This window comes from Trichosurus vulpecula, chromosome 2 (assembly GCF_011100635.1).
Source record: "Trichosurus vulpecula isolate mTriVul1 chromosome 2, mTriVul1.pri, whole genome shotgun sequence".
Lineage (NCBI taxonomy): Eukaryota > Metazoa > Chordata > Mammalia > Diprotodontia > Phalangeridae > Trichosurus > Trichosurus vulpecula.
The window spans coordinates 275,612,724-275,627,279 of NC_050574.1; the positions used below are offsets into that span (position 1 = coordinate 275,612,724).

Consider the following 14,556-nt stretch of genomic DNA (forward strand, 5'->3'; position numbering starts at 1 on the left):
GTTCCTTAATTGTTTTCACACCATAGTGACAGTAAGGAGCAAAAGGAATGGGTTGGCTATGATGAGTCAAGACCAGGGGCACAGCTAAGTGGGAGGAGTCTCAGTTCCTTTTCCCTGGTGATTGAGTATTGCCAGAGAAAGTCACAAAAATCAAGCTACTTTTACTTCTGACTATTTTATAGTTTATTACCTCAGCTGTTTCCCATTTCCCACAATGACTGTCCCAAGTCGTTCCCCCACCCTCCCTTTCTTACCACTAACTATGCCTCTAACCCCCACACTCACAGCATATGGCTTAGCTTCCTACTTCAGTGAGAAGACAGAAACCACTGCTACCTCTCCTCCTCAAGGCTTCTTTCTATTCTCACTCACTCTTTTGTCCTTCCTTCTAGGTACAGAATAAAAGGTATTGCTTAGCCTTACAAAAGGGAATCCCTCTGCTAGTTTCATTGATCCTTTCCTACCTCATTCTAGGTTTTGATCCAGCAATCATTCCTCTCTCTCATGCATCTTCATTCTTTCTGCCGCTACTGGTTTCTTCCCATTTGCCCACTGTCCCATGGGCCAGAACTATAGCTCTTTTGTTGTTGCTGTTGTCTTTTCAGTTGTTTCTGACTCTTTGTGACCCCATTTGGGGTTTTCTCGGCAAAGATACTGGAGTGATTTGCTATTTCCTTCTCCAGCTCCTTTTTCAGAGGAGGACCTGAGACAAGGAAGGTTAAGTGACTTGCCTGTGGTCACACAACTAGTAAGTGTCTAAGGCTGAATTGGAACTCATGAAGATGGATCTTCCTAATTCCAAGCCTTCCATCCACTGTGCCACCTAGGTAGGCTCACACAAACTGGGTTCAGGTTTGGGCCTTTTCCCACATGAATTCTCCTTTATTTGGACCCTCGACAAAGATGTTTTCAAATGATATTGGAATCTGTCTCAGGTCTAGGCTTCTATTAAAAAAAAAGCAAAAACCTTCAGCTCTTACACAAGCGTTCAGGTTTGCATAACATCAAAAATAAGACAGTGTTAATTTAACTAAGAGGAAGTTAGATGGCCTAGTGGATAGAATGCCTTGCTTGGAGTCAGGAAACTCATCTTCCTCATTTAAAATCTGTCCTCAAATACTTCCTAGCTGTGTGACCCTGGGCAAGTCACTTAACCCTATTTGCCTCAGTTTCCTCATCTGTAAAATGAGCTGGAGAAGGAAATGACAAACCACCCCAGTATCTTTGCCAAGAAAACCCCATATGGGATCATGAAGAGTCTGACGCAACTGAAATGACTGAACAACAATGATATAATAATTTAACTTGAAAAAAGTGCAAAGAACAAGTACACACCCAAAATGAGGTCAAGACAATTCTTGCCTCTCCCTATATCTAATAGACTTCCAGGGATCTATACATTCTCCAGACGTATATTTATCCTATCCTTTTCCAGAAGGAAGGACAAAACGCAACCTGTGAGTAGCCTCTCCCTCTCCCTTCTCTCCCTCTTCCTCCACTCCCTCTCCCTCCCCCTCCCATTTGTGCTTTGCCTAAAGGAAGGTATATTTTGACGGCCGATGGCCCGAGGCTGCCTCCTTAACTTTGGGTTTACTGAGTAGATTTCTTTCTTAAAAACCAAGCCTTAAACCCAACTCACTCTGGAGCTCCTAGATTGGACAATAGGTCCCTGCCCTCCTAGCACACAGTGAATGTAAATACTAAATAGTAACTGGTTTTCTTTTGGGCAGGAGCCCTGAGGATCTTCCCCTCCCAGTTTGATTTTTTTTTTAATTTTTGATTAAAGGGGCCATCCCTTGATTAACTTCTTAAAGAGGCCTGTTCATGGAATGGGCATTGCCTCACTCAAAGTGAGAACCTGGGGGGGGGGGGGTGGAGCCAAGATGGCAGCTGGAAAGCAGGCACTAGCATGAGCTCTCCACCAAGTCCCTCCAAAAACCTGTAAAAAATGGCTCTGAACCAATTCTAGAACTGAAGAACCCACAAAACAGTAGAGGGAAATAGGGCTCCACCCCAGGACAGCCTGGATCGTCTCTGCATGAGGTCTATCCTGCACAGAGCTGGGAGCAGAGCAGAGCGGAGTGGAGCAGAGCAGAGCCCAGCATGAGCGGCTCGGACCAACCAGACCAGGAGCCAGGCAGAGCGTGCCCTAGCATCCTGAATCAGTGAGCTGCAGCAGTTGCCAGAGTTCTCAACCCACAAACACCAAAGACAACAGGGAAGGTTAGTGGGAAAAGCTGCGGGAGTGGAAGGACTTCCTGGTTTGGCTACCTCCCCGGGGACAGCGGAGGTGGGGCAGCTACAGAAGTACAGCTGCAGTTGCTTCCAGCCCCAGGCCCAACTGGTGGGAGGAATTAAGTGGCAGATCAGAGCAGGAGTGAAGAGCCTGCTGAAGATCTAAGTCCAGTCCAGGTTGGGGGTTCTTGGGGAAGGAGGAGTGCTGGTATGGCAGAGCTGGCACATCCCCCCAAGAGTGGAACATAGAACTCTTTAGTCTACAAGCAGTCATACCCCACTGAAAAACTCAAGGGTCAAGTTAGTTGGCTGGGAATATGGCCAGGCAGCGAAAACGCACCCAGATTCAGTCTCAGACTTTGGATTCTTTCTTTGGTGACAAAGAAGACCAAAACATACTGACAGAAGAAGTTAACAAAGTCAAAGAGTCTACAACAAAAGCCTCCAAGAAAAACATGAACTGGTCTCAGGCCATGGAAGAGCTCAAAAAGGATTTGGAAAAGCAAGTTAGAGAAGTAGAGGAAAAATTGGGAAGAGAAATGAGAAGGATGCGAGAAAACCATGAAAAACAAGTCAATGACTTGCTAAAGGAGACCCAAAAAAATACTGAAAAATATACTGAAGAAAACAACACCTGAAAAAATAGACTAACTCAAATGGGAAAAGAGCTCCAAAAAGCCAATGAGGAGAAGAATGCCTTGAAAGACAGAATTAGCCAAGTGGAAAAGGAGGTCCAAAAGACCACTGAAGAAAATACTACCTTAAAAATGAGATTGGAGCAAGTGGAAGCTAGTGACTTTATGAGAAATCAAGATATTGTAAAACAGAAACAAAGGAATAAGAAAATGGAAGACAATGTGAAATATCTCATTGGGAAAACCACTGACCTGGAAAATAGATCCAGGAGAGATAATTTAAAAATTATTGGACTACCTGAAAGCCATGATCAAAAAAAGAGCCTAGATATCATCTTTCAAGAAATTATCAAGGACAACTGCCCTGATATTCTAGAGCCACAGGGCAAAATAGAAATTGAAAGAATCCATCGATCGCCTCCTCAAATAGATCCCAAAAAGAAATCTCCTAAGAATATTGTCGCCAAATTCCAGAGCTCCCAGATCAAGGAGAAAATACTGCAAGCAGCCAGAAAGAAACAATTTGAGCATTGTGGAAACATAATCAGAATAATTCCAAGTTCTGGCAGCTTCTACATTAAGAGATAGAAGGGCTTGGAATACGATATTCCAGAGGTCAATGGAGGTAGGATTAAAACCAAGAATCACCTACCCAGCAAAACTGAGTATCATGCTCCAAGGCAAAATATGGATTTTCAATAAAATAGAGGACTTTCAAGCTTTCTCAGTGAAAAGACCAGAGCTGAATAGAAAATTTGACTTTCAAACACAAGGATCAAGAGAAGCATGAAAGGGTAATCAAGAAAAAGAACAAGAAAAAGAAATTGCAAGGGACTTACTAAAGTTGAACTGTTTTGTTTACATTCCTACATGGAAAGATAACAGATAACATGTATGATTCATGAGACCTCAGTATTAGGGTAGCTGAGGGGAATATGCATATATATGTATAAGTGAATGTGTATGTATGTATATATGTATGTATATATATATATATATATATATATATATATATAGAAGAGAGAGAGAGAGAGAGAGAGAGAGAGAGAGAGAGAGAGAGAGAGAGCGGGTACAGGGTGAGTTGAAGATGAAGGGAAGATATCTAAAAGAAATAAAATCAAATTAAGGGATGAGAGAGCAATATTTTGAGAGAGGGACATAGGGAGAGATAGAATGAGGTAAATTATCTTGCATAAAATTGGCAAGAAGAAGCAATTCTGTAGGAAGAGAAGAGAAGGCAGGTGAGGGAGGAATGAGTGAATCTTGCTCTCATCAGATTTGACCTGAGGAGGGAATACCATACATACTCAATTGGTTATCTTACCCCACAGGAAAGAAGAAGGAAGAAGATTAAAAAAAGAGGGGGGATGATAGAGTGGAGGGCAGGGGACAGAGTCAAAGGAGAAAATTCAACAAAGGGGGATAGGTTAGGAAGGAGCAAAATATAGTTATTCTTTCACAACATGAGTATTGTGGAAAGGTTATACATAATGATACACATGTGGCCTATGTTGAATTGCTTAACTTCTTAGGGAGGGTGGGTGGGAATGGAAGAGGGGGGAGAATTTGGAACTCAAAGTTTTAAAAGGAGATGTTCAAAAAAAAAGTTTTTGCATGCAACTAGCAAATAAGATACACAGGCAATGGGGTGTAGAAATTTATCTTGCCCTACAAGAAAGGAAGGGAAAAGGGGATGGGAGGGGAGTGGGGTGCCAGAAGGGAGGGCTGACTGGGGAACAGGGCAACCAGAATATACGCCATCTTGGAGTTGGGGGGAGGGTAGAAATGGGGAGAAAATTTGTAATTCAAACTCTTATGAAAATCAATGCTGAAAACTAAATATGTTAAATAAATAAATTTAAATTAAAAAAAAGTGAGAACCTGAAAAGACCTTAGCCTGAAAGGGCCAAGGTCTCACAATGCATCCTGGGCCATCTCCATTCGTCCTGGTGAATATCAGGCCTCTGGACCCACATAGTTCTGGAGGAGAAAGGGAGGCTGGTGCCCTTGCATAGCCCTCCCTCACTCAAATCAAAGTCAACTGCAAGTCATGTCATCATTTTCCTGATGTCATGGTCCTCTTCCAGAACAAAGGACAAACACACCACAAGTATTATCCTAGTATTGAGACCTCCTATAAGAGAAAGGTGCTCAGGGTTGATTGAGAGTTGTTCCCCCAAACCCAGATCTGCACAGTACATATAACTTAATAGACCAATGAAAGCCTTAGTTTGATCCTCCATGTTTTGGCTCTCTTCCTCACTGTTACTTGGCTCTAGGTCCCAACTTGGTCCTGGAACTTGGCATGATCCAAGAACTTCTCCATATGATTAAGAGATGATTTAGCTATCCTGCCACTGCCACTCCATTACTTCCATCTCTGAGGCCAAGAAATTGCCTGTGAGGGTTATGCAGACAGGCAAACTTCCCTTCTTCATTAGTGTTGATATTTTGAAGGCCAAGTACAGGGGTAGAATGTAGCCCAGGTGATAACCTCATAAGCAATGAGGTATTAGCTGAACACAAAGTATATCCTAGAACTTTTGGAACTATTTGGAGCTATTGACCACACACAACCAGTGAATATTCTACCCCTAGGCCTCAGAGAAATAATGCTCTCCTGGTGCTTCCATCTTTTTTAAACAATCTTTCTCTGTCTTGTTGGCTTCTTATCTTTTTTCTGAACACTTAAGGTGGGCGTTTCCCAAGCTTCTGTTCTTGGCTCTCTTCTCTCTCTCTTTTTTTTTTCCACTCCATATTCCTTGGCAATTTCATTCATGCCTGTGACTCCAGCCTCCATGTAGATAATGCCTAACTCTGTAGCTACAGATTTGAATTTTCAGCTGAGTTCTTGATCTGTATTATTAACTGTCTACATGACACTTCCACTTGACTATCCTGTTGGAACATGAAATTGCACATTTCACAAACAAAGCTTACTGAATTTGACCCCAAACTTGTTCTTTTATACATACACATGCACACATTGTGTGTATGTATATATGTGTATATATGCATAAATACACACATATTATATATGTATGTATCCACACAAATGTATTTTATCAATAGTATGACCATTCATTCAGGTTTCCATATTCCAATCCTTGGAGTTATCTTTGATTCTTAGCAAACCCTTTTCATTCATTCATTTATCTGGACAGTAAATCAATTTTCAAGATTTTATTGAATACCTACTGTATTCTAGGCACTGGCTATACAGAGACAAAAATGAAATAGTCCCTGCCCTCAAGAGACATGAAGGGAGACATGAACATAAATATATCTGTACCAAATATATCTATATCTATATCTATATCTATATCCATGGTGTCCCTAAAGTCTGGACACATAGGCAAAAATGCATATTTTGAAGTATTTGGAATATTAACAGACCTTACACCCCTTGACTTCTTTTTCTGGGGCATGCTACAGGAGAAGGTGTACTCAATGAAAATCTCAGAATAGATAATTAATTTTTTTTTTTGGTGGGGGAGGAAGGTATGAGCATCTTGTACCTAGAGTGGATGGTTGATCAAGAAAGTCTTAATGTAGAAGGTGATACTTTACTGGAGTTCTGAAAGGAAAAAAGGAATTCTAAAAAGTAGTGGTGAAGTCAGAGTTTATTCAAGGTATGGAGGGCAGCCAAAGCAAAGGTAGAAAGATGGGAAATAGAGTGTGATGTGTAAGGGACAGGAAGGAAGCCAGTTAGGTTTGAATGAAATGTGTGGGAAGTGGGGTGATGCATAATTAAATTTGGAAAGTGAGTATGGAGCCAGATTGTGAAGGGCTTTAAAAACTAAACAGAAGAGGTTATATTTGATATTAGAGGCAATAGGGAGCCATTGGAGTTTGTTGAGTAGGGGAGTGCCCTAGTCAAACCTGAACTTCAGGGGAATCAATTTGAAAGCTGTCTACAAAGCTTCATAAGACACACTGAAGAGGGGAAAGATATGAGCAGGGACACTTTTTTTTTTGCCCTGTAATATCTCTTGCATGTGTCCCATCTTTTCTACTCCCACGGTCACGATCCTAGTTTAGTTCTACATCTTCATCACTACCATCTGGACTATTACAATAGCTTCTTGAGAATATTTCAACTTCTCCCTTCCAATTCATCCTTCAGAACTGCCAAAATAATCTTTCTTATGCAGAGATTTGGTCATGTCACTTTTCAAAAAAAGTCTTCAGTGGCTCTCCATTGACTACCAAGTAACATTTAAGCTCCTCTGCCTGGAATTCTAGACTTTCTACAGTCTAGCTCCAAGCTAACTTTCCAGTCCTGGCTTATGTTAGTTTTTTTTTGCAATACTTAGAACAATGCCTGGCACATAGTAGGTCCTTGATAAGTGCTTGTCAACTTGTTGACTTAACTTTTTTATGCATATTATATTCTAATCACATTAGACTATTCTACATTCCCAGAAAAGACCTTGCAATTTCAAACCTCTATGTCAACTCACCTTTGCCTGAAATATCCTTCCTCCCTCTCTTTCCTGCTGGCCCTCCTTCAAAGTCTAACTCATATGCCATCTCCTCCTTGAAGCCTTACTCCATCTCCAACTAGTAACAACCCTTCCTTTCAGAAGTCAAGGAGCATTTTGTTTTACAATTTTAATGTGTGTGTCTTTGTTTTTCACTAACCCTGCCCCTCCCCCCCACCCCACTTACACCCTAGGCAAGGGCATAAATATGCTGGTGGATAGACAAGCTTAGAGTTGAGAAAGAATAATCTTTATCTGGAGAGAGTTTCAAGATTTGAATCAAGAATTATATAAAAACAAATGAAAAGGATCTGTTGGTTTGTTAGGAAGGTTTCTCTGGGGATCTGGCTTTCAAAGGACTAAGAAGACTCTAATGTGATTGAGTAGAAAGGACATCAGATTAGGAAGTATAGCAGCTGATCTTAAATGCTTGTCCTTCTGCTTTGTCCTTGCATAACTGTAGTCAAGTCCTTAAATCTCTCTTGGCCTCAGGTTCCTCTGTAAAAGAAGGAGTTGGACCAGAATATCTTTTAGGCCTCCCCCAGACTTAAATTAACTTATTTAAATTAATCCAACTAACTTTTTGGAATTTTTTTTTAAAAAAACTAAAATTTATTGATATTATTTGTTTTGATATTACCTAAACTTCACAAAGCTGTGCCATATATCAAATACCTTTTTTAAAAAATAAAAGAAGAAAAAGAGAAAAACAACCTGAAAAGCAATGCATTACCTACCCCTCCATAGCCTCCCCACCTTCCCTGCCCCAGCACCACATGCACATCAGCTGACAGTATACTCAGTGCTCCACACTCATTGACATGGCTTTTCTTCAAAGAAGCAGGGGCAGGTGTCTTCTCATATCTCATCACTGGGCCCATACTATTTTTTTTTGGTAACTTTTCAACATTCATCTTCAGTTGTCTTATGTCTAATTTTTTCCTTCTGTTTACATTGTGGGCAATGTATAGAATGTTTTCTTGATTCTTCCTACTGGACTTTGCATCAGTTTATCTAGCTCACTCCATGCTTTTCTGTATTTATCATATTCCATTATATTCATGTATCACTAATTGTTTAGGTTTCCCTAGTCAATGGATATCTACTTTACAACCAACATTTGCTGAATGGAAATATAAAATTTCAAGCCAAAGATTCAAGTTGAGAGGTTAACATTAGTTTAAAGAGCAAGACCTGGGGTTTGTCAGAAGAGTAGAGTGTGACCATCTGTTTTTTAAAACTTTTGTTATGCCTTTTGGTTTTACATCACAGTCATTTCTTGAAATTCTTCCTTCTTGTCCTCCTCCCTCCATGAACAATCTTTTGTGGCAAAGAATAATTAAGTAAAAATATCAGATATAGTGTGATCGCATTTGATAATGTATATAGCAATGTACTATAGTAGTTCTGACTTCTTTGGTGAGAGTTGTAGGTCATTATGTGTTTTTTGGAATCTATTGATTTTTCAGTTATTCAGAATTTAGCTTCCTTTTTGTCATCTTTTCATTTATATCATTCAAATCATTGTGTATGTTGTTCTTCTGGGTTTGAATATTTCATTTTCATCTTAAAAATCACCTCATGTTTCCCTTAATTCTTCATTTTCATCATTCCTTACTGCAGAATTGTAGTGTGCCCTCTTCATATATTAATTCTTCAGTCAACAGGCAATTATTAAGTACCTACTATGTGCCAAACATAGCCATTTCCCAGTCTCTGGGTATGCCCTTTGTTTCCACTTTTTTTTGTTTCACACACATACACAGAGCTGCTGTGAATATTTTGGTATATATCGTACCTCTCTTTCTGTCTTTGGCTTTCTTGGGGAATATGTCCCGTAGAATCACTGGCTGAAAGAGCATAACTTTTCTCATGTTAATCCAGATCGATAGAGTATGGTCTAAATAGTCAGAACTCTTCACAGTTCTACCAACAGGGTATTTGTATCTCTGTCAGTCTATCTAACATTGAGGGTTCCTGGTTTTTGTCATCTGTCAATCTGCAGGGTTCAAAATCAAACATCAGAATTGTTTTAATTTGCATTTCTGTTATTAGTACTAATTCAGAGCACACCTTCATAGGATCATTTATAATGTGAAGTTGTTTTTTTTTTTTTGAAAATGTTATGTGTCCTCGTTAGCCACTTATCTATTGCAGAATAATTCTTTGTCTTACATATTTGTGTTAATTCCCTATGAATCTTAGATATCAGACTTTCTTCACTAATCTGATGTTTATTTTATTTTATATTAGATTTATCTTATTCCTTTTGAGTAGTTAGATGACAGTTTTGGCTTCTTAAGGCCTAGTTACATATATCCCATGTTCCTTTTGTTTTCCCATCTCTTTTTCACTTCAAACTCCTATGCAAGTTTTTTCCTTTTTTTTTTTTTGAGCCTCTGATGAAGTTTTAGCATCTTTTTTTCCCCCACTTTTACAAAGTTGCAACAGGCAATAGCTTTGGCAGATTTTTATGCCAAGTCCACTATCACCTAACCTTGGTTGTTTAGCCTTCTCAATATCCCCTTCAGCCGCAGACTTATTTATGCTAGTTTCAAGGGATGACCTCAGAAGAGCTCTGCTGCTTAGGAGAATTTCATGCTTGTCATTTATTCTAAAATACTGAGTAAGCTCCTTCCACTGGGCTTCATTTGAAGACTGCTGACTGTCAGACTCTTCTTTATTCTTCAATTTACCTTTTCTGGGACATTTTCTTTTACTCCCCTTGCTTGTAGAAATTGTTAAGCTTTTCAATTCACAATGCTTTTTATGTAATTTTTGAAACTTATTCCACATATTTATAGATCTGCTAGATGGATATTATTTATCAGCATTTTCTGCATTTGCTTTGTCCCATTTTTAGATCCATCAGTAGGAAAACCAAAGAGGTCACTTTCTTCAATCACACCATGTTCTTTATCTTCCTTTGAATTAAGTTCTAAGATTTTCAATATTGTCACATCGTTAGAATTCAACTCAGTATCACTGATCTTTCACATGTTCATTTAGATGCCATTTTATAAACTAAGTGGAACATAAAGGTTGTGGGTTGACAACTAATAGCCATTTTAAATCTATAACAATAAAAACCAACTGGCTTAGGAGACCCTGTGGCCATTTTGAAATGTCAGCGACAGTTATTATACATTTATCAGTGGTATATAATGCAACTATTATTTCCACTTGAGACTTGTGTCTGTATTGCTTTTGTTCAAGTAAAAGGTTTTTTTTTTAATTTTATGTAATTAAAATTTTTCTTTTTAGGGTTTTGTGGTCAACTCTGCCCCTTGGTTAAGAATTTTTCCCTGAACCATAGTTGTTAAAGGTATTTCCTTCCATTCTTATCTAATTTGTTTTTACTGAAGTGAGTTGTTATGTTCAGTTTACATATCTACTTGGAGCTTAATCTGGTTCTTGCTGTAAGATTTAAATTGTCTTTTATGGTAGCTACTTGCATCCTACCCCCTAACTATCGATGCAGCCTTGGGTAAATCATTTAACTTCCTGAATCTCCATTTTCTTCTTTATAATGGAGAAGGTTGGACTAGAGGGTCTCTTGGCTTCCTACTAGCACTATAGTTACCATCCATCTTACGCTGATGTGTCAGAATGTTTCTGCATCAAGTTGGCCATCGTTTTCTCACTCAGTGGCAAGAGTAAAGCCATGGATTTAGACATTAACATATCATGTGTCATAGCTATTTCTTCTATTGTCCTATCTTTACCAAATAATAATCTCAATGAGGGCAAAGATTGGATCTTATCTAAAATTTGTCTCCTCCAATGCCTAGCCGAGTGATGTGCACACAGTAGGTGCTCAGTGTTTATAGACAGAAAGGAAAAGATGGAAGGAAATAAAGAACAAAAGAAAAGAAAGAAGGGAGGGATGGAGGAAAGAAAGTAGAAGATGAAAGAAAGGAAGAAAAAAGATAAAATGAAGAAATGTTGAAAAGAAAGAAAGAAAAGAAAAGGAAGAGAGAGAGGAAAGAAAAAAAGACACAAAGGAAGGAAAGAAAGAAGGAAGGAAGAAAATTGGGAAAGTAGGAGAAAGATACCGGAGGAACAGATTAGCAAAGCAGAAGATCAAGTCCAGATCTTTGAAGAAGCATCAAGCAGATACTATAGGTCTAGGCAGGGAAGGGGTCAAGCTCAATGATATCAGCTAAACTAGGGAGAAACAAAAAAGTAATATAAACCTGGAAAGGTAGCACCCAGGATCTGTGGGAGTTATATTTAGATATTGGCCCTGGTTAGCAGTGTTGCTGAACTTTTATCCCAGACCATACACTTTAAGCTCTCTGACCTACTTCATATTGCTTCCCGGGAGCGGGTGCCCCTGGGCCTATAAGATGCTCATCATGGCCTAAATGAGGTCAGAGGACTAAAGGTGAATCCTACTCCTGATTAAGAAAAGGGCAGTGATATTTAGATGATTTCACAACTATCCAGGCACATAGCAACATTAAACACATGGTAGATCATACACAATCATTTATATTTAGCTCCAAAACAGGTTTTTGCTTTTACATTTACATATAGGTGCATCTGATCTCAAATTTCATAAAACAGGTATTTAAAACAAAACAATGTGCTCACAGTAGGAAGGCCCGATTTAGAAAAAAATCAAGAAAGTTATTTGATTTCTTCATTCCATACACTGCTCCCCTTCCTCCTCCTGGCCGACTCCTCTTTTCTCACTGCAGCTTAGGAATGACAATATCTTCTCTCAGACTGGTGAAAAGCACTAACCTGAGAAAAGCTATTCTCTTTGTCTATTCTTTTTAAACTTGCTATTTTAGGAAATTTTATCTCCCCTGGTGCAAGGGAGGTAATTAAGTGTTTTGGTTTCAAAGGAAAGACAGAGTGTATGCTAACGCCAACAAAACAAGTGAGCAATAAGCAAAAGAGTTAATATTAGAGAGAAATTGAAAGGACGTTGTGCTTGCAATAAGCTGTAATGCAAAAACTTAGCTAATAATAACTGAGTAGATCATATACCACAGCCCAATGCTGAATTGTGTTCACAATTCCACAGTAAGGAAGAATTATTTAGAATTAGATTAATTAGGGAAGAGGAAAGGAATAAGCATTTATATAGCACCTATTATATGCCAAGTGCTTTATAAATATTATCTCACCTGATCCTCACAACAACGTTTCAAGGAAGATGCTATTATGATTTCTACAGGGTGTCCCTAAAGTCTGGACACATAGGAAAATTGACAGCAATATGGAGTTATTGCATCGAGTTCACGCAAACCTTGCAAAACGCATCAACCTTTGCATCACAAATGATGGAAATCATACTGAAGATGTTATTTGTTGATATTCTAATTAAATAAAATGTTGTTGAAAATTTCATTCATTTCGTTTCTTGAAAATATGCATTTTTTTCTTTTGTATACAGACTTTAGGAACACCCAGTTAAGGAAACTGAGGTTAACAGAAGTTAAGTGACTTGCCCAGGGTCAAACAATTAATAAGTGTCTAAGGCTAGATTTGAACTCAGGTCTTCCTAACTCTAAGTCCAGTGCTGTATCCACTGGGTTACTTAGTCAGAGGCCTTCTTTACAATCATTCCACTGATCACCAAAGTTTTATCAAATGTGAACTCTGTGCCAGGCATTATGCTAAGCTCTCAGGATAAAAAGAAAGGCAAAAATGGTCCCTGCTTTCACATGACATAAATAAATACTGTAGCAACAATTCAGCTAGCAGCTGCTGTGGGGGTGAAAGACCAACACAAGCCCAACAACAAGAACTCTGCCAGCACAGGTTCTTTTGATCTGCTTTACTAAGTAAAGTAATGTCAAGGGGTTAACAATCTTATTTCAGTCCAACATACAAATATGATTCATTTAGTTCAGGGGAAAAAGCCATCACCCTGAGCTTCAGAGCAAATACCAACAGATTACAAACATACATTATAAACAGACCAAATACATTTCATAGTTACCAAGAAACCATCAACATCTGGGTTGAGGAGCAGGGAGGCTCTTATAGCGGCTGCCCAGAGTCCCACACCAACACTCCTCCAGGAGTGAGAGCCTTAAGCAAATAGCTCTGTTTTCTCTTTTTATACAGTCTTTGGACATCATCAAATGTCATCTGAATGACCAGAACTTAGGTGCCTACTATTGGCTCTGGTTTTAGCAACTCCCCTTAGGACCCTGAGGTCTTCAAGCTCGTATAGGCTTAGCACGTAGCAATTAGGGTTTTGGGCCTAGGGCTTTGCACCTAGTAGTAAAAGGGGGTGGGCCTGGGATTTAGCACTTAGTAAGACTCAATCAAAGAGACTTAATTTATCATTCTAAAACAGTAAGAAAGTCCCACCTTAGTCACCAATGCAAATACATAGGAGATCAGCTGGTACTTACATGGTACTTTAAGGTTTGTGAAGACCTTTATATTTGTGGGATCTAGAGGCTATGACATATTTTACCAAAGAAATTGAGGCTGAGAGAGGTTAATTGACTTGGCCAGGGTCACAAAGCTAATAAATGTGTGAGGCAAGATTTGAACTTAGGGCTTGTAAGGTTAATGGGGAATAAGATCTTCCCCACCCATCAATAGGCCTCACGTGGAGCCCATTAAGGGAAGCTTGTTTGCTTGTAGGAAGGCTTACCCACCTTTTGTTAATTTCTAATAAGGCACTGAGCCTAAAGGGTATATATTCTGAGAGATGAGCTTTTGCTTTGGGGGCTCACTTATGAGAAAGATGTTGTGATTCCCTGGTTGAGACTCTGAGTGGCCATATGTTCAGAGCTCCACGACTCCTCAGAGATAAAGGCTCTCTTGATTCTGTGGTGAATGTAAAGCTTTGATTCAGGCAGTAGAGCCCTATCTGTTGGTCTTTATTTCTTCTCACTGTATTTCCTGTGTTTGTATTTTATGGGATTAAAAAAGAAAGATTGTTGACCCCAGAAACAACTATCCTTCCTTATTAAAGCAGTTAAAAGCATCTGTACTAGCAGCCATCCTGGGTATGCCAGCATGGTTGCCATTACAGGGCTTTCTGACTCCAAGTCTAGCACTCTATCTGCTGCTAATAATTTTAGAGGGGAAGGCATTAATAGCTGGGGACTTGGAAAGGATTCCTGCAGAGAATGGAATTTGACCTCACTTCTGAAGGAAGTCAGAGATTCTAAGAGGCAAAGGTGAGGTAGAAGAATATTTTAGGAATGGGAGACAGGAAGCACAAT

The 14,556-nt window shown here is 39.2% G+C and overlaps 1 pseudogene; it reads right to left on the bottom strand.

The window, feature by feature from the left end:
- Positions 1–9,663: 9,663 nt before the first annotated feature.
- Positions 9,664–14,556, bottom strand: part of LOC118837010 — a 32,293-nt pseudogene continuing 27,400 nt past the window's right edge.